Source organism: Hyaena hyaena, unplaced genomic scaffold (assembly GCF_003009895.1).
Source record: "Hyaena hyaena isolate Hyena2069 unplaced genomic scaffold, ASM300989v1 scaffold_738, whole genome shotgun sequence".
In the NCBI taxonomy this organism is placed as follows: Eukaryota; Metazoa; Chordata; class Mammalia; order Carnivora; family Hyaenidae; genus Hyaena; species Hyaena hyaena.
Window position 1 is genome coordinate 309,249 of NW_024081374.1, and position 22,606 is coordinate 331,854.

Consider the following 22,606-nt stretch of genomic DNA (forward strand, 5'->3'; position numbering starts at 1 on the left):
AATTTATTTTATCTGTTGTCAGTATTCCTTCAACCTCTCTATGAGGCTATGAAGGAAAGGAGAAAAAAATGGTTAGTGTATTCTTTCTTACTCCTCTGCTCCCACCAGCCTTGGTTTTTCAGGGCTTTTCTTCTGTGCACTGAAATTTTAGTACTGCATAAATTCTGAAAACTCTTTTGTTTTGATCAGTTTTTACTTCTGTAGCTTTCCCACTGGGAAATTGTACTCGTTCTTTGTTTAATTTAGCTGTTACATAAATATGTTGAAATGCTCCACTATTTCAGTTCCTACTGTGAAAATATTTTGTAAGCAGCAGTATTAAAACACTTTTTTTCTCCCAGCTATATAGATCATAGGAATTTCAAAGCAGCGAGAGAATGTAAAGCTTACCCCAGTACACCTCCTCATGACACCACTGGGGCTTCAAAAAGAAAATGGTGAGCCCACAGATCACCTCCAGGTAGAAGAACTACAACTAGGGGCCAGTATTCATGACTTCAGTTCAAACTAGTACTTAAATTTTACATAGAAATTGGCATTTTATGGTGTTTGTAGGCCAAGTAAAATGGATTCCACTGAAATAGTTGTTCTGTACGTCACAATCCGAATCAGCTAGTACTTATTAAACCTACTATGTGGTATAATTTTATTCTTCTCAGAGCTGTATGGGGTAAGTATTGTTACCGTAGTCCTTTCATAGTAGGGAAACCTGAGGTATAAGAAAGGTTAAGTAACTTGTTGAAGGTTAGACAGCTGGTGATAGCTGGGATATTTTGACTGTTGCAGTCAAGCTTCAGCTTCTGTGCCCTAAACCACTAGGCCACCTTCCTTGTCATCATGTGCTTATCCTCTCCATTCTGTTCTTCACTTGTCATGTTCATGTGTATCATACTGACAACATTTTCAGTCTTTCTGCCTGTGATCACTTCAACTTTCGTTTTTACATTTAAAGATTTGTACCTTTGTTACTAGTTCTATCAGACCATATCACTATTGTTCCAGCTCCTTTTATTCCTCCTAGTCACCGCTTCACCTATCTGAAATTTTGAAGTCATTATAGTTGTGATTTTCTTCCACTGCAAATATGCTTGCCTCCTTAAAAAAGAAAAATAAATAACTAACAAAAATAAAAACTTTAGCTGTGATGACTTTGGATGGGTATAAAAATTGTCATAATAGCTTTGACCTAGACTTTTCTCAGTTACTCAAAAAATCTCTTTCCTCCTAGAAAATAGTTTTGGTCTTCAATTACTGTGCATCTTTTCTTCAAGAGAATATCCTGTGCAACTTTTCCTGTATTTTTTTTTAAATCTCTGTCCAGATGAAGCACTATGAGAGGAGACTAAAGGAGTAGAAACTAGACTTTGGAGTTGAGGAATAAAACTTAGGAACAACATGGCAAATAAAATCCACGTAAGGTAGTCCTGAGAAGGAAAAGCCAGGGCCCCAGTTCCCTAGTGCTGAGCCGAGGCGAGTGTGTGAAGTACAGCTGAGACAGGTGATGTTAGTCATGGGCTTTGGACAGAAATCTTACCCCATCCTCATCCTGTAGTCATATCCTCTCCCTGGCTTTAATCCCTCACTGACCTGTAGGAACTTCGAGGAGCAGATAATTCAGAACTTGGATGTATATATGTCATTTTATTTTTATGATCATAAAACAAAACCGGACTTAATGTTGAGCAGTTTTAAACTATTAAAAAAGTATGAAGGAAAAAAATGTTACCTAACACCCAGAGAAATCCATTTAAAATAGTTAATTGTCTGTCCTCTGGGGCCATGTATTTAACTGCTAAACACCTGTCTGTTGCCTCTACATTATTTAAGTTCAATAAACTTAGGATCATATTATCTATATAATTTTTAGCTTTTTTTTCTCACTCCGCCCATAAATCAGAGTAGCATAATGTGCATGCTAGTTTGCTGTATGTTTAATTATTGTTCAAAAGCATGTTTTAATGCCTTCATTATGCTTTCTTCTATGACTATTGTCATTTATTTTTGTTACTCTCTTTTCATATTTTATTAGAAATAAATATTGAACACGCTTATATAGAAATCTTTATTTCTTTATAATGAAGTAAAAATTATATAATTATTTTTGATAAGTATGTTTTGTTAATTTCTTTGGGAATAAATCCTACATCTAGGCTTAAGTTAAATGTATAAACTTTACAAAACAAACAACAAAAAATCTTGATTTTTCCTCTGACAAATTAAAACATTATTTTAAAAACTTTAGGAAACATAAATTGACTAAATGAAAGGTAAAATATAATCTGATAACTAGGCTTCACTCTCTTGATAATGTTTATAGTTTCATATTTATTTCCCATTAAAATGTTGCTGTGGTTTATTTTGCTTAACTATAGAACATGACTATCTTTCCAAGTCATTAATTTTTCTAAACACCCCTTTTAATGGCTTTATAATACTCCATTATAAGACTATATTATTTTGATGACTGAATTTTATAGGATATACAAGGATATTCATTTCAGTGTCTGATCCTGTCTCTTGTTAATGTCTCTTGTTAATGTTGCTTTATTTTGTTCCTGATATTTTGCCTTTAGTCATTGCATTCGCAAATATGTTTTGAGTGGTTATTAATGTGCCAGCTCAGGGAAACTAGCCTGTATCCTCATCGAACTTAAAGAGTAGAACAGTGCTGTCCTATAGCACTTTCTGGAATGATGGAAATGTCTGACCTGTCAAATGCAGTTATTATATTTTAACTAGTTTAAATTTCAGTTTCAATAGCCATATATGGCTAGTGGCTACGGTCTTGGTTAGAGCAATTATAGAATTTACCTATTTATATTCTCGAGTCTGTCAGCTATCTTGACTTTTGAGTACTATTAGGACTCTTGTGGGATTCATACTAAGAGTTCCTTTCATGTCGTTTGTAAAGAGAAATACCTTGAAGAATTCTATTTTAGAGGTTTTACTAACTTCTGTAACATTTTTTTTAAAACTTGGTGTGTTAGGTAGCCAGTTAACTAAAGTAAATGGGAAAGCCCTAAAAAGTGGTAGTTAATATATGTTGGTGCATGTATTAATAGAGATTGTACTATATCTGTTCCAAATGATTAAAATTCACTAAGAAGTTAATTAATAAATCTAACTTAAAAATTACACTCTACTCCGTATATCTTGTTGTTTTGATTTATACTGTTAAAATATTTCTTGATTAAAATAATTTTAAAGAAGCTGAATTCCCTTGGACTATCTACAAGTAAGACATTTGATTCTTTTGCTTATTTTTAAAAAATTTTTATGTCTTATTTATGTTTGAGAGAGAGACAGGCAGTCAGACAGAGCATGAGTGGGGGAGGGACTGAGAGAGAATGAGACACAGAATCTGAAGGAGGCTTCAGGCTCTGAGCTGTAAGCCCAGAGCCAGATACAGGGCTCAGATTCACAAACAGTGAGACCATGACCTAAGCCAAAGTCAGATACTCAACTGACTGAGCCACCCAGATGCCCTGATTCTTTTGCTTTTAGATTTTCTCATTCTACCTATATGAAAATCTATAGTTACACAGAACTGCCTGTAGCAAATACAGGTTCTAGAATTGAAGTGGAAAACATTTAAATTCATGACTTGTAAATTAGAGTCAGTTGAATTAAAATATACCATTAATGACACTTCTGTTGGCATATCGTTTTGTACAACTCTGACTCTTGGAATAATAGTAGTAAGATTTTACATATCCCCAATATAAACAAATATAAAATTAAAATGAGGAAGTAGGGAGAAGCCAAAATAGGATGTAGACTAGAAAATAAATCTTAACTATGTTACAAAAGAACAATATAACCACATTGAAGACAATAGTGGAGAAAATAACCAAAATTATTGTGGAAAAAGAATCTTAACAGTATATTGTATAGCTGAAGAGAAAAAAATGTATATAAATGCTGTGATTTTATTAGTAAAAGTGTTTCTAACTTGATTAGAATAGCAAAGCGTGTATTTTACGTACATATTGTACATACGAGAATTTTAATGTATATGCTAGAATTGAACAAATAAACTTTAGATAATCAGAGCTGGGTTTTCTCACTATTGCAGAAATAAGTTTGAATAAGGAAAGAGGGGAAGGCTAAAATGACCCCTGTGATACTAGTTTGGAATCAAAGATATCAATATAAACTCATTTTTTTCATTAATCAGTATATATCATTTTAATATCATGAAACACTTTTGAAAGATAAAAAGTAATAGAAAGTTTAGAATAAAAAACCATGTCAAAAACCCCGAAAGGTATAGAAATCACTTAACGACATGATTTTGTAAGATACGAGAGACAATGAGAGAACCATGGAAAAGGAGTGAAGCAAATCAGACAGGGGTTGAGGAGACACGCATTGTGTCATGCTTGGAACCATGTAAACTATTAACAAAAGCCTCTGGTACTCAGAAACCCAGTGCTTTTCTTCCTTCCTTCCTTCCTTCCTTCCTTCCTTCCTTCCTTCCTTCCTCCCTCTCTCTTTCTCTCTCTCTCTCTCTCTGTCTCTCTCTTTCTCTGTCTCTCTGTCTTTCTTTCCTTTTAAGTTTAGTTGATCTACAATATGTTAGTTTCTGGTGTAAAATATTGTGATTTGATGATCATATACATTATAAAAAATTACTGTTTTAATATATATTCTGATAGATTTGGGGTGTGGGGGATAGTCCCAATGAGTGAAAAGGAGTAGGAGATACAAACTTTCAGTTATGGAATAAACAATTCACAGAAATAAAATGCACAGCATAGAAAATACTGTCAGTGGTATTGTAATAGTGTTGTATGGTGACAGATGGTAGAGCCACTTGTGGTGAGCATAGCATAAGATCTAGGGTTGTTGAATTACTATGTTGTGTACCTGAACCAATGTAACATTGTGTGGCCACTATACTCAAATTAAAAAAAAAAAAAAAAAATATATATATATATATATATATATATATATATATATACTGTCTATTCTTGTTATTCACAATAGTTATGGCCTTTGAAGTCACCAAAAACACGGAGCTAGAGAATACCCAAACCATTGCTCCTAGGAGAAACACAGGATTAGGTTGTTGCAAGCCTATTGCTCACAATAAAAGTGATGATTTCACAAGAGGATGTGGAGGAAAGGAAACTTTTGTGTACTGTTGGTGGGAATGTAAATCAGTATAACCACTGTGGAAATTGAGGTTCCTCAAAAAATTAAAAATAGAACTACCATGTGATTCAGCAATCCCACTTCTAAGCAATCCCACATTCTAAAGGAATGAAGTCATTCCATAGGGAAAGATAATTTTACTCCCTTGTTTGTTGAAGCATTATTTATGAAAGCCAAGATATGGAAACAAGTTTAAGTGTCTGTTGATTGATAAATGGATAGTGAAAATGTGGTGTGTGTGTATAGTATAATATGTAAAATATAGCTTACCTGTAAAAAGGAAGGAAATCCTGCCATTTCAACGACATGGATGGACCTTGAGGGCATTATGCAAAATTGAGTAAGTCAGACAGAAAGACAAATAATATATGATTTCACTTATATGTGGACTCTTCAAAAACAAACAAACAAAAAAACACCCCTGAACTTACAGAAAGATAGAGTGGATTGGTTGTTGCTGGTGTGGGATGGGGGGAGACAGTTGGGTGATGGTGGTCAAGTGTGTGCTTCCAGGTATAAGATGAATAAATTCTACAGATCTAAAATACAGCATGGTGACTGTAGTTAACAGTACTGTATTGTATGCTTGAAAGTTGCTTAGAAAGTGGATCTCAAGTGTTCTCCACCCCTCCCCCCCCCGCCAGCCCATCCCCCGAACACACAAAATGTTAACTATGTGAAGTGATGGTTGTGCTAACTGGCCTTGTCTTGGTATCTTGGTAACAGTTTCTGAGTACATATGAATATCAGATCACCACCTTGTATACCTTTAACTTACACAGTGTTATATGTCAATAAAGCTGGGGAAAAAGGATAAAGTTTTCTTATTTGACCACAGTTTGATTTGTATCATATGCAAAGTCGGTGCTCTTCAGAGGCCACGCACCATCTTGGATACTGTCATGGTCCAAAACACCTCTGATTTAGAGGCAACTCTATAGTCCTCTCCACGTGTATCCTCAAATAGGTTGTGTCCTCTATCACCTTCAATTCTGTCACTCCTTAATTTTCTTGGCATTTTTAAATTTTAAATTCAAAGAGAAAGAAATAGATTGCCATGAGTATTTTTTTTTCTAGTTGGACCAGTCCTCGTCTAATATCACAAGCCAGCCTAATGGATTCACCGCCCTTGGATTAGATGTGTATCCTAGGTCCAGTGAGTTTTGATCCTGAAGGGGCATGGGCACATGGTACAAAATCTAGCTCCGTAACGATTGCATTCATCAGGGATAATGGCTTCAGCAGCTTGCTGTAGTATTGGCAGGCTATGTATTAGGCCTCTGTAGAGTAACGATTTGTTCTCACTCATATGACACTGGTAAACACCTATACTTCATTAAGTGTTAGTAATTGATTTACATTTTTGCAGAGCTTACAGACCAAAATTGTGCTCACATAACTTCATATAGTACTGTACATGAAAATGTAGTAAAGCCTTACCTTTTGGGAAGTGTAAAATAGATATTAATATTGAAGTATGTTTTTCAGGTGAGCTATCAGTACAATGTGGATATATTGTGTATTTTGTAAAGTACAAGAAAATTATGTTCATTTAGCAGCCTTTTTCTGGTCTTGAAAATGCTCACCAGATTGTCCTAAAAAATAATTTTCTATGGGTATAATGGATATATCAACAACACAATGAATGATAGTAGAATCACAGTATAAATTCTGTATGGAGCTGTATATCTTGTTCAGTACAACACTTTAATTTAGCCATTTCAAATCAAATTATCGATCTTGCTTAAGATCATTAAGGGAGATATGCACTCTGATTTTTTCCTTAATGATCCTTATAATAAATTCTTAGAATTTACCACCCAGAAAAAATATGTTGTTTGTTTCTTTATTTTGTAATAAAATGAAATACTTTCTATTTTGTTGGAAATAAGGTTACATAAATCTGTATTTCTCTGTAATAGCTGTGGGAAAGCAGAGAGCTAGATTTAAGTTTTAAATATAGTTATATATGAATATTTTTCAAAAATAGTAATTGTCTCTAATATATTAAACGAATTATTGAGTGAAAACTATGGTTTAAACATTTTGAAGGCTCTTTTTATTTAGCTGTATATATTTATCCAACAGTATATTTACATTTTCCTGTCTAAATATATATTTCTTTTTTCATTCAGGCCACCACAGTCATTTTGGAACGTAGCTAATCAGCTAAGTAATGCTTATTGAGCACATAGCTGTGTATCTTATATTTCCCCTTGCCTCAGAGTGCCAAGTATATTATTGATAATAAAGAAGACTGCTAAATTAACAGACTGGACCATAGTGATTTAAATCTTTTAGCCTTGATGATAGAATGGAACTTGGGGAAAAGCTGATAGTGCAGGGGGCAGAGTTGTATTGCTAGTTAGGCAGGGTGTATATATAGACAAATATTTAATAAATGTATAGCGTATACTACATGCTATATATATAGTATATGTATGTGTGCTATATATACATACATATATAGTATATACACAAATATATATATAGCATATATATGTATGTATGTATATATATATAGCATAGGCAGGGTGTATATAGACAAATATAGGTAAATGTAGATAGATACACATATACATAAGTAAGGTATATTGAGGACATAAAAGGGACACATTTTGGACAATATCATTCTTACAGTACAGTAATTGTGAACTGTTTGATCCAGTTTGCAACTCTGTGTACCTTAGTAAGTGCTCAGTACATCTTCACTGAATTAATACATAGAGAAGAAATTGCTTTCAAAGTATTATAGAAAAATGGAATGCTAACTATAGATATATCTAGATAAAAGCTTAATGCTAATCATATTAGGGCACAGCATAGCCTTTGATTGTGTGTCAGCACTCTGTGCGTAGTAGGGTTGTGCGTACAAATGATACTGTGTGCCAGTGCTCTGTGCGTAGTGGGGGTGTGTGTACAAATGATTCGTGTACAAAAGCAGCAGGGCAGCTCCTTTCACTGAACTATAGCTGTTCACTCGGCCTTGCACGTAATACATCCTCATTAGATTTGGTTGTATTGATTAAAAAAAATAAATTACAAGCCAATCTAAGCATGTCTCATAACAATGCAAAGTTTATAAATAGGTTATGTGAGCGACTTCATAATTAAAATGAGCTGACTTTGATTGGTGTTAAGTGTTAGCCAGTTTTGAAATACCAACTTTCAAAGCCTTACAAACAGTGAAGTAGCACAACTCTGGCACTAATTGGGTCTTCTGGGGAGCCTGTTAAGAGTAAATTTGATTTATTTAGAACTGCATTTTACCATTTTCTCCTCAGAAAGAGGATAGAATGGAGGTAGCCCCTGGTCTTGTGTCCCTTTCAATGGCAGTTCTCTGTGAGCCTCCAAAGGACAGCAGACACCTGCCCCTTTGCTCTTTGTCTCAGATTTCTCTGAGGAATCTGGGGATAAGCATCTTGAAGAAATGCTTTTCTGTTGGCTTTCCTCCTACCTCCCTGGCCTTTTTTTTCTTTGGTCTTTTTTGCTAGCTCTTTCATGTCTCCCTTATATCTAAATGTTGTAGTAACTCAGGGCCTGCATTACTTTTTTCTTGGTGCATAACACATTACCACAAAATTAGTGGTTTAAACAACACACATTATCTCAGTTTCTTTAGGTGAGAAGTTTGAGCACACCTTAACTAGGTCTTCTGCAAGACTACAGACAAAGTGTCAGCTGGTGCTTGAGGTAGCATCTGAATGCTTGACTAGAGAAGGATTTATTTCCAAATTTCTTCAAATAGTCGGCAGAATTTATTTCCTTGAGACTGTAAGAGTGAGGGCTTCATTTTCTTGTTGGCTGGAGGCTGGAGACCTTACAAGATGCCAGCCTGAGGCTTCCTTTAGTTTTTAGAGGCCACACTCATTTCTCTGCCAAGTGGTTCCACGGCATGGCTGTTTGCTTCATAAATGTAAACTAGCAGAGGACTCCAGCAAGACTGGGCGCTATAATCTTATATAATCACACAGTATAATCCATATACACCCTGTCACATATATCGAGTTAGAAACAAGTTACAGGTCCTGTCCAAATTCTAAAAAATGAAAATTATACAAGGGTATGACCACCAAGAGGCACGGATGCTGGAGCCACCTAAGTCTACCAACTTCCAGGCTAGTTTTTGTCTGTGTCCTCTCTCTTTGTCTGCACTCACTTCCTTTTATGTATCATGGCTTTAGATATTGTCAGTGAGTGGAAAATGCCCAGTTTATAGCTAGATGTCCTTCTCTAAGCTCTACACTGATTTGGCTAACTGCTTACGTTATATTTCTCCTCGTGACTATGTCTGACAGACATATAAAATTCACATATCCAAAGTCAAAATAATTATTTCCTCTAGTAACCTGCTCTTCTTATTTTTTCCCATTCCCACTAAATGACAGCTCTATCCTTTCATTTGCTTAGATAAAAAAACCTTTGTGACATCGTTGTTTGTTTCTGTCCTCTCATACCTACCATCCGTTTCATTAAACCATTTTACAGATTTGTCATTTTTTGATTGGTATCCTTATTTTCAGGTGGCACTAGAACCTTATCTAAGTTATGGGTCACTTGGTGGCTGGCTCTCTGGCAACCATTCCAATTTTAGTGGAGAGTAACTCTTCATTTTCTAATAACTAAGGGCCTGCTTCTAACAGGATGGACCACATGGAATCCTGAACACCACAGCTTTCTAACTTTGCTATTGATGGAAACTCATGTGGCTTTACCATATGCCAGATTGGTTTATGTCAGATGTTCCTTCTTACCAAACAAGGCTTCATTTTCCTTGGTTAGTCTCAGTAATTGTTTCTTTCATTCCAAAGATCAAGAGGGAGTAATGTACGTAAAAGTAGTCACCCGACTCCAAACATACTTCTTCATGCAGGGTTTTCTCTTCCATAGCCTGATCTCTTTTCATCCCGTGTTCAGTTTTTTTGTTTTTTCTGATTGTTTAAACGTTTGTTTATTTATTTATTTATTTTTTTAAATGTTTTATTTATTTCTAGGAGAGAGAGAGACAGCGTGAGCAGGGGAGGGTCAGAGAGAGAGGGAGTCACAGACTCTGAAACAGGCTCCAGGCTCTGAGCTGGCAGTCAGCACAGAGCCAGACGCGGGGCTCGAACCCACGAACTGCGAGATCATGACCCAAGCGAAAGTCGGACGCTCAACCGACTAAGCCACCCAGGCGCCCCTTAATGTTTATTTTTGAGTGAAAAAGGGTGCAAGCAGGGAAGTGGCAGAGAGGGAGACCCAGAATCTGAAGCAGGCTTCAGGTTTTGAGCTGTCAGAACAGAGCCTAACACGGGGCTCGAACCCATCTAACACAAGATCATGTATGACCTCAACCAAAGTCTGATGTTNGGGCTCGAACCCACGAACCGCGAGATCATGACCTAAGTGAAAGTCGGATGCTTAACCGACTAAGCCACCCAGGTGCCCCAAACGTTTGTTTATTTTTGAGAGGAGGGAGGGAGAGGGGCAAAGAGAGGGGGACAGAGGTTCAGAAGTGGGCTCTGTACTGACAGAGAGCTCGATATGAGAATCAAACCCATGAACTATGAGATCATGACTTGAGCTGAAGTCAGATGCTTAACCTACTGAGTCATGCAGGTGCCCCAGTTCTGTGTTCTTTTTTTCTTCCATCCCCTCCATTTACTCAAAAATTACATTAAAGTCTACCTCTGGGTAGGTAGGACTTTCCATCATTCACATATACTTTGATCCAAAGTAATAAATAAATGTATCTATTTCTCCAGCTGTATTTTACTTTAAACCCTTACTTTTGTTCTAGAATGAAAAATTTGTTCTTATCAAAAGGATCTGAAATATTATATCCTGATGAATTTCATTTAGGGTGCAAACAGAGATGGGTGCATTCATGTTTCCCTGAACCCATATTTGAGGTAATAACCTGCTCTCCATCCTTGGTTAACCTTGTCCAGAACTCTTCCAGTTTAGGCACAGGTAGAGTCATGGAGGCAGCTGGTAGAAAAAGGGTGTGATCTCAACTAATGGGTTGGGAAAAGTTTACAACCCTCTCTCTACTACCATAGGAAGACTGGGAACTCTGTCTCTTTCTTTCACAAACTTCGTGATCCTTTTGATTCAGCTTGAAGTTGTTTACTTAAAGCTTATTGAAACAGATGTCATTTGTATAAAAATGCTTACTATTGATGGAGTAGTAAATGGTGATTTTCTAGGTAATATAGCCCAAATTTACCTTTTGCCTTTTTCTATTTTCTTGAAGCCTCACACTGAATTTCTAATTATATTTTTAGGAGTCTGAATTTTGAACTTCCTGAGAAGAGCATCTGGGCTTAAACATTCTTACCAGGTAATGAGAAAATATGGAAATGGCCTATAATACTGCCCAGATTAGAATTTTGCTATCTGTGTCAATTTTAGATGACCTCTTTTTTCATGGTGGGAAGGGGGAAACTGAAGATCTGGTTAGAAATTTTGTAAAAAATTAAATGGGCAGTGAAACCCTTTTAAAGTTTTATGAACTCTTAAGCAGTTTGTTGACTATTGAGAACCTGCATAACCACAGAAAGAGTAAGAGACAAATGCCAGTAAAATAGACAAATGTTTCCATAATAAGATGTTTCCTATCAGCAGAAAATGTTTTTCTTGGTAGACTAACTTGATAGTCTTAACAACACAAACATTTTGGATGTAAAAGAAAATGTGTGTGTTGCCAGCAAACATTTTCAAGAGATAAGCACTTGTTGCAAGTACTGCATGCCTAGAAAAAAAAAATCTCATTTTGGCCAACTGGGACCACCATGTGTTTTAAAATATGTTATCCATCATTTCAGTGTTAAGAGCGCCCCCTGGTGTGGTTCTGTAATTATGGGTTCATGAGAAATTTAGACATTTTTTAAAAATATGTTTGTTATTAGATGTTGCTGGTCCTTTTTTTATACTAGGTTGATTTGATCAGTATGGTGTGTAACTATCAAGAAATATGCATTTTATTTTTTTCTTGCCCTAATTTGTGGTTCTATCTGGAATCAGTGGTCAGTTTGAAAGTAGAATTTGGAAACATCTAGTCCCTAAACTTCTTCATCTCAAGATAATGGCAAGTAATATATCACTTAGTAAGTGTGAAATTATACACTGAAATATATTTTTACATACTAATCAAATTATTTGCTGGTAATAACTTTGTTAAGTGGAAAATTGCTATGAGCAGTTTCTTTTTTGGTAAACTCATGGGTTCTTTAATAATTCAAGATGAAATTTCAGATATTACATTTTGTTTTTGAAATGTGCATCATGTGAAAAATAATTCAGGTTTTAATATTTCCTTAAAATCCAGCAGCTCCGCAATAGCTACAGAATTTGCAAATATAAACATAGTAATTTATCCATGAATCATAAATAGAGCTCTCACCTGTCCCTTGAAATCACTTCCATCCCCACAAACTCTTATTCAAAATTGACAACAAAAAACTGTCATTTTTTGTTACATTTAATTTTTAGTCTTTTGGGAATAATTAAATCATTGTTGCAAACTGAAAGTGTGCATAATGTTTTAAATTACATTTCTGTAAATTTTGTAGTTGCAATTATATTTCTTCCTATTGTCTCTTCTCCAGACTAAATTATCTTGATTGTTTTAACCATTTCCCACAGGTCCTATGTTCTAAATTTGATCATGTATAGGACTGTAGTACGAGCTTTTTACAGTAGACTGCTTTTGCTTTTATTTTCTTCTGTATGTTCCCTCTTTCATTTACTTCTGAAGCCATAAGCTAGGACCATATTTAAATTAAGTCCTGACTTTTTGAAAGGATGTCTTCTAAAATGTAGAATAATGGGGTGCCTGGGTGGCTTAGTCGGTTAAGTGTCCGACTTTCTCTTAGGTCATGATCTCGCAGTTCGTGGGTTCGAGCCCCGCGTCGGGCTCTGTGCTGACTGCCAGCTCAGAGCCTGGAGCCTGTTTCGGTCTGTGACTCCCTCTCTCTCTGACCCTCCCCTGCTCACGCTGTCTCTCTCTCTCTCTCTCTCTCTCCTAGAAATAAATAAAACATTAAAAAATTTAAAAAAATGTAGAATAAAAAAAATAGAGCAATCTGCTATCTACCACAGTTGTTCTGTACTTGAATCCTGGTTCTGATATTTACTAGCATTGTGACCTTGGACAAGTCACTGGCCCTCTCAGAGCTTTAATCTCATCTCCTGTAAAAGGGAAATGCAAATCATTACTTCACAAGATGTACAACATCACAAGATGTTGTTAATCCATCTTTTATGTTAATGTCTATTTAGGACTTATTTATTTCAGATTTGGAACTGGGTACCTCATAAGCATTTATTTCTCACAGTAATTCTGTGAACGAGGTGCTATTATTTCTATATTATTAATGAAGCCTAGAGAGGCTAGGAAATTCTAATCCAGATTTTTTTTCACTTCAAAGTGAGTTTACAACCACTGCTATGCATTTGTTTTAATCGTAGTCATTTCTGCTAATTTGTTGATTCCATTGTCCTTAAGGTCAAATAGTCTCCCACTGCACAAACATAGAGGAAACCGATCTTTTGAAAAAGAGAAGGATTCTTTAATATGAATACTCTTCTTGTCAGGAAGCCAGAATTACATTGGGCCTTATTCATTCATCTATACATTTTCTTTGAAACCAGAGAGTGCATTAAGATTCCCTGTTAATAGCATGGTTGAACTGGTAGCAGCAGTGACAAGGCCAATTGGGTTAGTGAACCTTATGGCACCTTTATGCATAATGTAAAGGCAGGATAATAGAATGCTAATTTTAGAAACTGTTGCATGCTTCCAACTCATCACTTGTGTTGGTTTTTTTGGACCTGGGACTGTAATCAGTTCCTTTGTGTCTTGCTGTTCTCTTTAGGAATGGATTGGCTTTGTGAAGCCTGCATCATTTTCCTTATGGTTTAATAATTTTTACCTGATATGTTAGATAACAGATTTTATTTTTAATTACTAGAGTCCAGTTTAATAAGTTTCTCATTTCCTTAATAAGTTGTTTTGAATGCTCCTAAGTAACTCACTATGGAAACATGGTATTGATCAGGCCTTTGCTTTGCTTAATAATATCTGGTGTTTTATATTATTCCCCTGGCCTTTGAGATTTACTTTAGGAAGTAGGCTGTTCATCCATGATTCAAGAGCACATTGTTAGGTTTCTCAGTGACTGAGTGACTGTTTTCTTGGTGAGGTTGCCTCAAGTTGTGCTTTTGTCACATGTGTAGACATTAATATGAACAGGTGTGTATATTATTATGTCTGACTGCAAACATATGCCATCTTTAGGAAAATTGGCTCAATGATTGTTATTGAATTAGTGAATGAGTGAAGAAGTGAAAGTTGTCATATTTCTCTACCCTCATTTCTGCACTACCTCTATACTTGTTTTTCCTGCCTGCCCTCCATTCCTCGCCATGCACACATGTCAACACAGCATTTGGTGAATGTGTTTTTTAAACTTGTTTAATGTCTTTAGAGTCAATTATCTTTTTTTCCCCCCCAATTCCTCTGGCATTGTTTTGAGATGGGCCTACATATTTTTCATTTGAACAGTTAGAATAGTCCTTTAACTGAATCCTCTCTTTCCGGTGTTATCTGTCCAGTAAACGGTCTTCAATAGGACCAGGATAAGTTTCCTAAAGCATGAAACTAATATTGGCTTAAAATGGTTTAGTGTCTTGTTGTGTAAAAAGACCCACTGCTTCTTGATTACTTCTCTTCTAATTTCTCTCACTACCGTTGCCCGTGCCCTTTCAGTTCTGTGCTTTGCACCACTAAAAAATTACAAATCTCAGAATACTTTTTACTTGTCCTGCCTTCCTGTGCCGTTATGCACTAATACTCTATGCTAGTAACTCCCTTCTGCATGTCATTTGGTGAGCCTCACTTTCTCCTTCTGTAGCAATTCTTCTCTGACTAAACTCCCACTCCACAAGCACATACCCATTTTGAGTTATGTACCTCTTCAGTGGACCACTGCATGATCCTGTGCTCACTACTGATATTGAAAAGTTCACTTAATTAAAGTTGGCAGCTTGAAGACAATTGTTATTTTATTCAATGTATCACAGTGTCAGATATATAGAAAATGCTCAGGAAAACTTCATTTATGAAGCTCATGAAGAGCTGAATGAAAAATAGAAAGACATTATGTTAGGATTCCCATGAAACTTATGCCTCAGTAGGGCTAGGTCTTATAAATTAAAATGCTTGACTCCTGTCGGCCATTACTGGGCAGGATGGAGAAGTTGGTTTCATATGCTCTCAGTTGGTTTCATATGCTCTCTGTTTTATTTACATTGACTTCTCCTAGCACTCATGCTCATCAGTACCCCTCTGACAGAGATTTCCTGTGACTTACTCAATATTTATTCTCCTCTCCCCACTACTTACGGAGTTGCAGTATTGCGGGAAAAAAAAGAAGAAAAAAATACAAGCCCCTCATCATCTCATGCTTCTTGGTATTTTAAGAAACAATCTCCTATACTTCTGTCTAGTGAAATATAACCAGAAATTGGATGAAATAATCTAGAAAGGTTTTGCTTTCTTGATACAGATGTTGCTTTGTCTTCTTCTGGCCCATTCTTTTCTTCCTTATTCATGAAAGATACACATGATGACAGGAAGTGGAGCAGCCACCTTGTAACCCTAAAAGACCAGGAGTATTATTGATATTTTAGACATGACATCCTTGAACTTCAAATCTATGCCAGTAATGTGCTTCCTGTAGAATTCTCATTGCATGAGAAAAATTCACCATGCTGTATTAGCCATTGTTATTTAGATTTGCTGTTGCAGCAACTGACTCAGTTCTCTGATACTTACTAGTATTATAGTTAAAATAAATGCATTAGAGCCTCTAGGGACACCTAGCTGGCTCAGTCATGTCACTCTTTATCTCCTGGTTGTGAGTTAAAGCTTCACATTGAGTATAAAGTTTAGTAAAAGAAAAAAATACAGTAAATACATTGGAATTTCCTCACTTTTTCACCTATATTTCATGTTTATCAGCTCCACAACTGTGTATTTAGACCTGTTGCCATGTGCTACCTGAGATACTACGGTATAAGGATTGGAATCCCATTCCTATGCAGATGGCTTACATTCTTATTAGGGGCACAGAAGCAAAACTAATTACAATATATAATACAATATAAGATAGACTATATAACATGGTAAGTGCCACAATAGTTTGTTTAATTAATTAACTAATTTATTTATTTTTTAATGTTATATTTATTTCTGAGAGACAGAGACAACAGCATGAGCAGGGGAGGGTCAGAGAGAGAGAGGGAGGTACAGAATCTGAAACAGGCTCCAGGCTCTGAGCTAACTGAGCCCGACGCGGGGCTTGAACCCATGAACTGTGAGATTATGACCTGAGGCGAAGTCCTACGCTTAACCGACTGAGCCACCCAGGCGCCTCCACAGTAGTTTATATAGAAAATCCTAAGGGTAGATAGAAAAGAGTATTTGTAATTTGCTTAAGCTCTCCTTAGAATATTAAAGTTTTGGAAATTGGAGAAATGAATCTGTCATCTGGGATTTTAGGCACCCTGGACAGGACTTAATCCTTATGCTTTTTCAGTGACACAGTATAGGTGGTCACTTATATGTGTCAGCCTTGCTGCCTCATGCTAATAATTAAAATGAACACAGTCTAAGAGCCCACAGACAGAATCTACACTTTGAACTGTTGACAGGCTATCTTTGGAAAATCAAATTGGTGAAAAGCTATCTGTGGAGAAGGAGAAACAAGAAATGACACAGTAAGCTGCCAAGGATTCTATTGACACACAGACTGAAGCAGTAAGCCCAGAGCTGTAGCAAGGAAGGCAGTAAATAAGAAACTGAAGCTCACTGGTTGAAAGGCAAGAGTTAGTTAATGGAGAGAGACATCAAAACATGAGACAGCCGACAGCCTGGAACAAACTCACAATAAAGGAGGGCTAGGGAACAGGCCTCCTCAAGAGAGCACAAAAATAGTCTGTTCTACTCCGGGACTCTGGGCAAATTCTGTGAGGAAAGCCAGAAGCAGACCATAATAAAGGCACTATTTATAAAATCACAGAGATTCAAAGGAGTTAAAATGAGAAAATGGTCTTAAAATAAAGCATAAAAATTATAATCAGTAGATGTTTTGATAAAGCAGTTAAGTGCTCAAGAACCTGACTCAAAACAGGAAGTCCAGGGACATTGGCATTAATTTCAGGGTTTGGTCTTGAGGTAATCGTTTGGGTGCAGATGTCAAAATGGAAAAAAAGCTCCAGGAAAGGCAAAATCAGTGTAATAAAATGTCTGGGATTGAGCCAAATGCCATTTAGAATTCTCATGTCTTAGGATAAGCTACAGAAAGAAATTTGAGTACATTATCATTTCTTCTAACTGTGACATGCAGGATTTCCCCCGAAGTTGAATGAGAGGAAAGCTGCCAATGATCCAGGTTTAAATAATAAGGACCTACCCTCTCCAGCCTCCCATACACTTGAGAGAAGCTATAAATACCAATAAGGCATCTAGACATGTTTGTACCGTCACAAAATACTTCATACTTTTACTCTACCCAGGATTAATGGACCACATTGTGCTTTGATGCCTGTCCACAGGGTCTGATAGAGAATTAAATACTTTTCAGTGACACAGTCCAGTCTTCCTGAAAAAACAAAGAAAAACTAGCATAGATAACAACTATTTTGGCTTCTATGACCATACTCCATCTGTACTCTCATATAATGAGGAATAATAATTAATTTAGCTAATGAAATTTGACAGTGGTTTTCTGAATATATATATATGTGTGTGTGCATTTTATGTATCTTTTATCTGAAATATATTAGATCACCTAAAATATTACAGATGTTCTAAATTATTGTCAATGTAAGACATATAAGTAGTTTATTCATGGTGTTTGTTGTTGTTGTTGTTTTTACTTTCAAAGTGTTGCCTCTGAGGCAGCATAATTTTTTGGCATGATTTCAAATGCCATAGAATAGGGATGTAACCTAAACACCTTTTAATTCTCCTTCAAAATTTGTTGCTTATCTAGAACATATAAATTCACCTAAATTTTTCTTGAAACTATCTTGCGTATGGTTGACAGGCTGTTTGCTTCATTTCAGAAACACAGTAGTATATTTTAATATACTGTTTCATAGGTTTATGTTCTAGGCATCTAGGAATCAGAAAATACTCATGTCCACTTTCTCCATGTCTTCTTTGTTTACAGTTATTTCAGGTTTTCAGCCTCAGCCTTTTGAAATGTAATAGTTCTGACTTTTTCTATCTTTCTTCATTTGTAAATCTGTTCTATAGTTCATTATTATTATTGTCCTTTAAATCCTGCCTTGCTTTTAGGTGTTTCTGAATTGTGGCAAAAAACAGCATGAGACAGTATAAGAACATGTAAAGAAGAATGTTATAAAAACCCCTTCATGGATATTTAATTACTTTTCTAAGAGCCTCATCTCATTCTGATAATGAATCCTGTTTCAAAATTATATATTCCTGATTTTTATAAACAAATGTATGATTATAGTGGGCCATTAATATTTGATGAATATGACTTGAAGATTGCATTTCCACAAGATCAGAGGAATATAATAATCAAGAATTAGTTATGAATTTGCAAAGGAGTTGGATTTAAGTTCTTCTTTTTAACTTTCCAGTATCTTCCTTAGATTATCAGTACAGGAAGAGGTTTTTTTTTTTTCCTGCTAATAGTTTTCATTTATAAAAAAGACAGGCTAATTGTTTCATTAATTTATATCTGTACTTGCATGTTTGAGTTGAATTTTATTTTTATGTTGCACAGGCTCCCCAACATGAGTCTGATGCACACTAGTTTATGTGGACATTCTAAAATATTCAAGAAAATTACGCAGAGTGACACTTTTTGTAATGAGATGATACTTAAGAAATATGTTTAATGTTCTCTGTTGACTTCAGATTTAAACACAGGTGCAAAATATGTGCAATGGACTGACTGTATTCCCCCAATCGAGTTGTAACCCCAACTTCTAATGTGAAGGCATTAGAAGATGGAGCTTTTGGGAGGTAAAGTTTAGATGAGGCCATGTGAGTGGAACCTTCATAATAGGATTAGCATCAGAAGTATAAGAATTATTGGCAGGCTTGGATGGCCCAGTTGGTTAAGAGTCAGACTCTTGATTTCAGGCTCAGGTCATGATCTCATGGTTTCTGAGATCAAGCCTCATTTCAGTCTCTGAGCTGACAGTGCGGAGCCTGCTTGGGGTTCTCTCTCCCTCTTCCTCTCTCTCTGTCCCTTGCCTGCCTGCATGTGCACTCTTTTCTCTCTCTCTCTCTCTCTCTCTCTCTCTCTCTCTCAAAATAAATAAACATTTAAGAAGTATAAGAATTGTAAGTATAATTAGTATAAGAAGAGGAAGAGACCAGAACTCTATGTGAGAACACAATGAGTTAGGACACCCTGCAAGCCAGGAAGGGAGCTGTTACCAGGAGCCAAATTTGCCAGCAGTTTGATCTTGGGCTTCCAGTCTCTAGAGCTATGAGAAATAAATTTCTGTTGTTTAAGCCGCCCAGTCTATGGTATTTTGTTATGTGCCTGAAAAGATTAATACAGTATTAATTGGAAGCCAGGAACAATTTGCAAAATTTCAGGTTTTTTTCCCTAACTAATTAAGGTTGGCTACTGTTACTAAACTCACAGCCGCCTTCAAATATCAATAAAGAATGGTAACTAAATAACCAATAGTGAGCATTACTGAAAAGATCATCTCTTAGGAAATAGAATGTTTAGAAAATATTGTGCAGAAATTTCTATACCTAAACTGCATATAGAAAAACTTTGTTAGACAGAATGACTAGATAACAGTATTCTAATTTAATTGGATCTTTGATAAAAGTCCAGTTGAATGTGTTTGGTGACTGTGTTGAAAATTTTCTTCAGCTAATGTCCTTATCTTCTCTCCTCTGATACAGTGATAACCAGATCTTTCTTTGCATCTGGAAACTTCTACTGTGAAGCAGATTTCCTATTCTGTAGTATAGAGAGGGATAAAGATGAAGGAAGGATAGGCATTTGTTTGTAATGGATCTTGGTAATATCAGCTTTTGTGGGTGTGATTTGCTATGTTATTAATGGAATACAGGACATTCTAGATATCTAAAGTTTCCAATTGTGATTTTAGTGAAAAAAAAAAAAGACTGTTTCAAATCTTAGTTGTTAAAAGTATTTTTCAGTAGTTGAATTTGTAATGAAGAGATTGATACTTATAGTAGCCATTGGTCTGGGCAAAGAATGTAAAAAAAGGGTGCTTGGGTGGCTCAGTCAGTTGAGCATCTGACTTTTGATTTTGGCTCAGGATCAACCCCCATATTGGGCTCCATGCTGAGAGTAAAGCTTGCTTAGAATTCATTCTCTCTCTCTCTCTCCCTCTCCCCCCACCCCCTGCCCCTTCCCTGGTCACTCACTCTCTCTTAAAAAAAAAAAAAAGTAAAAGAGAGTTTAGGAGATTGACATATTCTAAAGTAAAGTGTTTAAAGCTTTATCCTGAATCTGTATACTTTTTAAAATTAATGTAGCTCTAAACAGAGTTCTATCTGTAGTTTTTGTTCTCAATATATCACATGCGGTACTAAGTACTTATTCTGTGCTAGACATTGAGTTAAGTGGTATACACATATACAACTCGCTGTGTTTTATATAACTTCTTTTTTTATAACAGCCTAGTAAAATTAATATATTGGTGAAATTAACATGTTCTCTGGGTATGTGTGTGTTAGTATTTACAGCAAAAAAAGTTTTTAATGTATTTTATTATCAAGTGGAATATATTTTCTATCATTTTTTTTAGTTAATCCTGTTCTAAAACTGGAGGAAATAAAACAAAAACTTAATTGGACTCTCTCAGAATTGAAATGCTTATTAAGATACAGACTGTCAGAAGAAGCATTTTTAGGATGTTTTACAATCAAGTAGAGAAGTGAGTTAGGTAAATACAGATTAATTATCTTTAAAATAGCAGTCAGTAGTTATGAAACACTTTCTGTACACTTGTTTTTAAACATTTTTATTGTGGTTTTATATATATATAAACACATACACATATATGTATTTAATATGTATATAATTAATACATGTGGATTTATGTATTTAATATATAAATATACATGTATGTGTGTTTATAAACATATATTTATGTATATCAAAATATGTGTGTGTATATATGTGTATATATATGCATGTACATTGTAATAGCCCATCTTTTAAAATAATTTTTTTTTTATGTTTTATTTATTTCTGAGAGAGAGAGAGAGAGAAGCAGCATAAGCAGGGGAGGGTCAGAGAGAGAGGGAGACATAGAATCAGAAGCAGGCTTCAGGCTCTGAGCTAGCTGTCAGCACAGAGCCTGATGCAGGGCTTGAACCCACGAACTGTGATATCATGACCTGAGCTGAAGTTGGACGCTTAACCAACTAAGCCACCCAGGTGCCCCTGTAACAAGTCCATCCTTAAGTGTAGAATTTGGTGGCATTAATTACATTCAGAGTGTTGTGCAATCTTCACCAGTATTTTTCAAACCTTTTCCATCACTCTAAAGAGAAACAATGTACTCATAAGCAAAAACTGTCCATTCTCCCCTCCACTGAGACCCTGGTAATCTCTAATCTACTTTGTGTCTCTGTGAATTTGCCTATTCTAAATATTTCATGTAAGTAAATTCTTATAAGATTTGTTCTTTTGTTCTTGCTTCTTTCACTTAGCATGCTGTTTTTGAGGTTAATCCATCTTCTTATGACTGAATAATACTCCATTGTGTATATGTATTGCATTTTGTTTACTCACTGCTGATAGACACTTGGATTATTTCCACCTTATTATTATTTTTAAAGTATCTGTATTTTTTAAACTGAGACCTTTTCATTGAATTAAGTCCCAGATCATTGTAGAGATCTTTAGGTCCTCTTTCTTTTGGAAATCCAGGGCTGAACTGAAGTCAATATGTTAAAATGAACTTCTATCTCAATTAAATATTGTACCTAAATGTGAAGTGAGTTAAATTATTGTCTAATTGACATGAAAAAGGATATAGATATTTACTTAATTTGTTTTTATTATGCAGTTTTCATGCTTTAGTGTCAAAATACTTGTTTTTCAGACCTCACACATTTTCTAAGACTTGATAAAGTTTATGCCCTAGATACAAATGGACTGGGATAGTAGCTGAATTTTAAGAAGCTGTGTCCTGTGCAGTCAGTTTCTTCAGTTAAAGCTTTTTTTTTTTTTTTTACTTCTTCTAAATCACTAAGAAGAGTAGGCAAGCTTATTGTCCCTAAATGCAGATATCAAATTATTCTTCCACTTCCATTTTCCAGAGATCTGTTTTCTTAGTGTGAGGGAATGTGTGTGTGATGTCTCTGTATTCAAAACAGTTACTGGGTATTTTCTTATTTTGAAAGCAACCAGTTTTCATC

At 35.5% G+C, this 22,606-nt stretch overlaps 1 protein-coding gene across 6 annotated transcripts in view; it reads left to right on the plus strand.

Moving 5' to 3' along the window:
• Positions 1-22,606, plus strand: part of LOC120220950 (cytochrome c oxidase subunit 7B2, mitochondrial) — a 123,226-nt gene that overhangs the window by 26,885 nt on the left and 73,735 nt on the right. For all 6 annotated transcript variants that reach the window (XM_039218174.1, XM_039218175.1, XM_039218173.1 and 3 more), the window contains exon 2: positions 11,424-11,479. The gene's annotated coding sequence lies outside the window, so the exon portion shown is untranslated. The remainder of the gene's footprint in view (positions 1-11,423; positions 11,480-22,606) is intronic.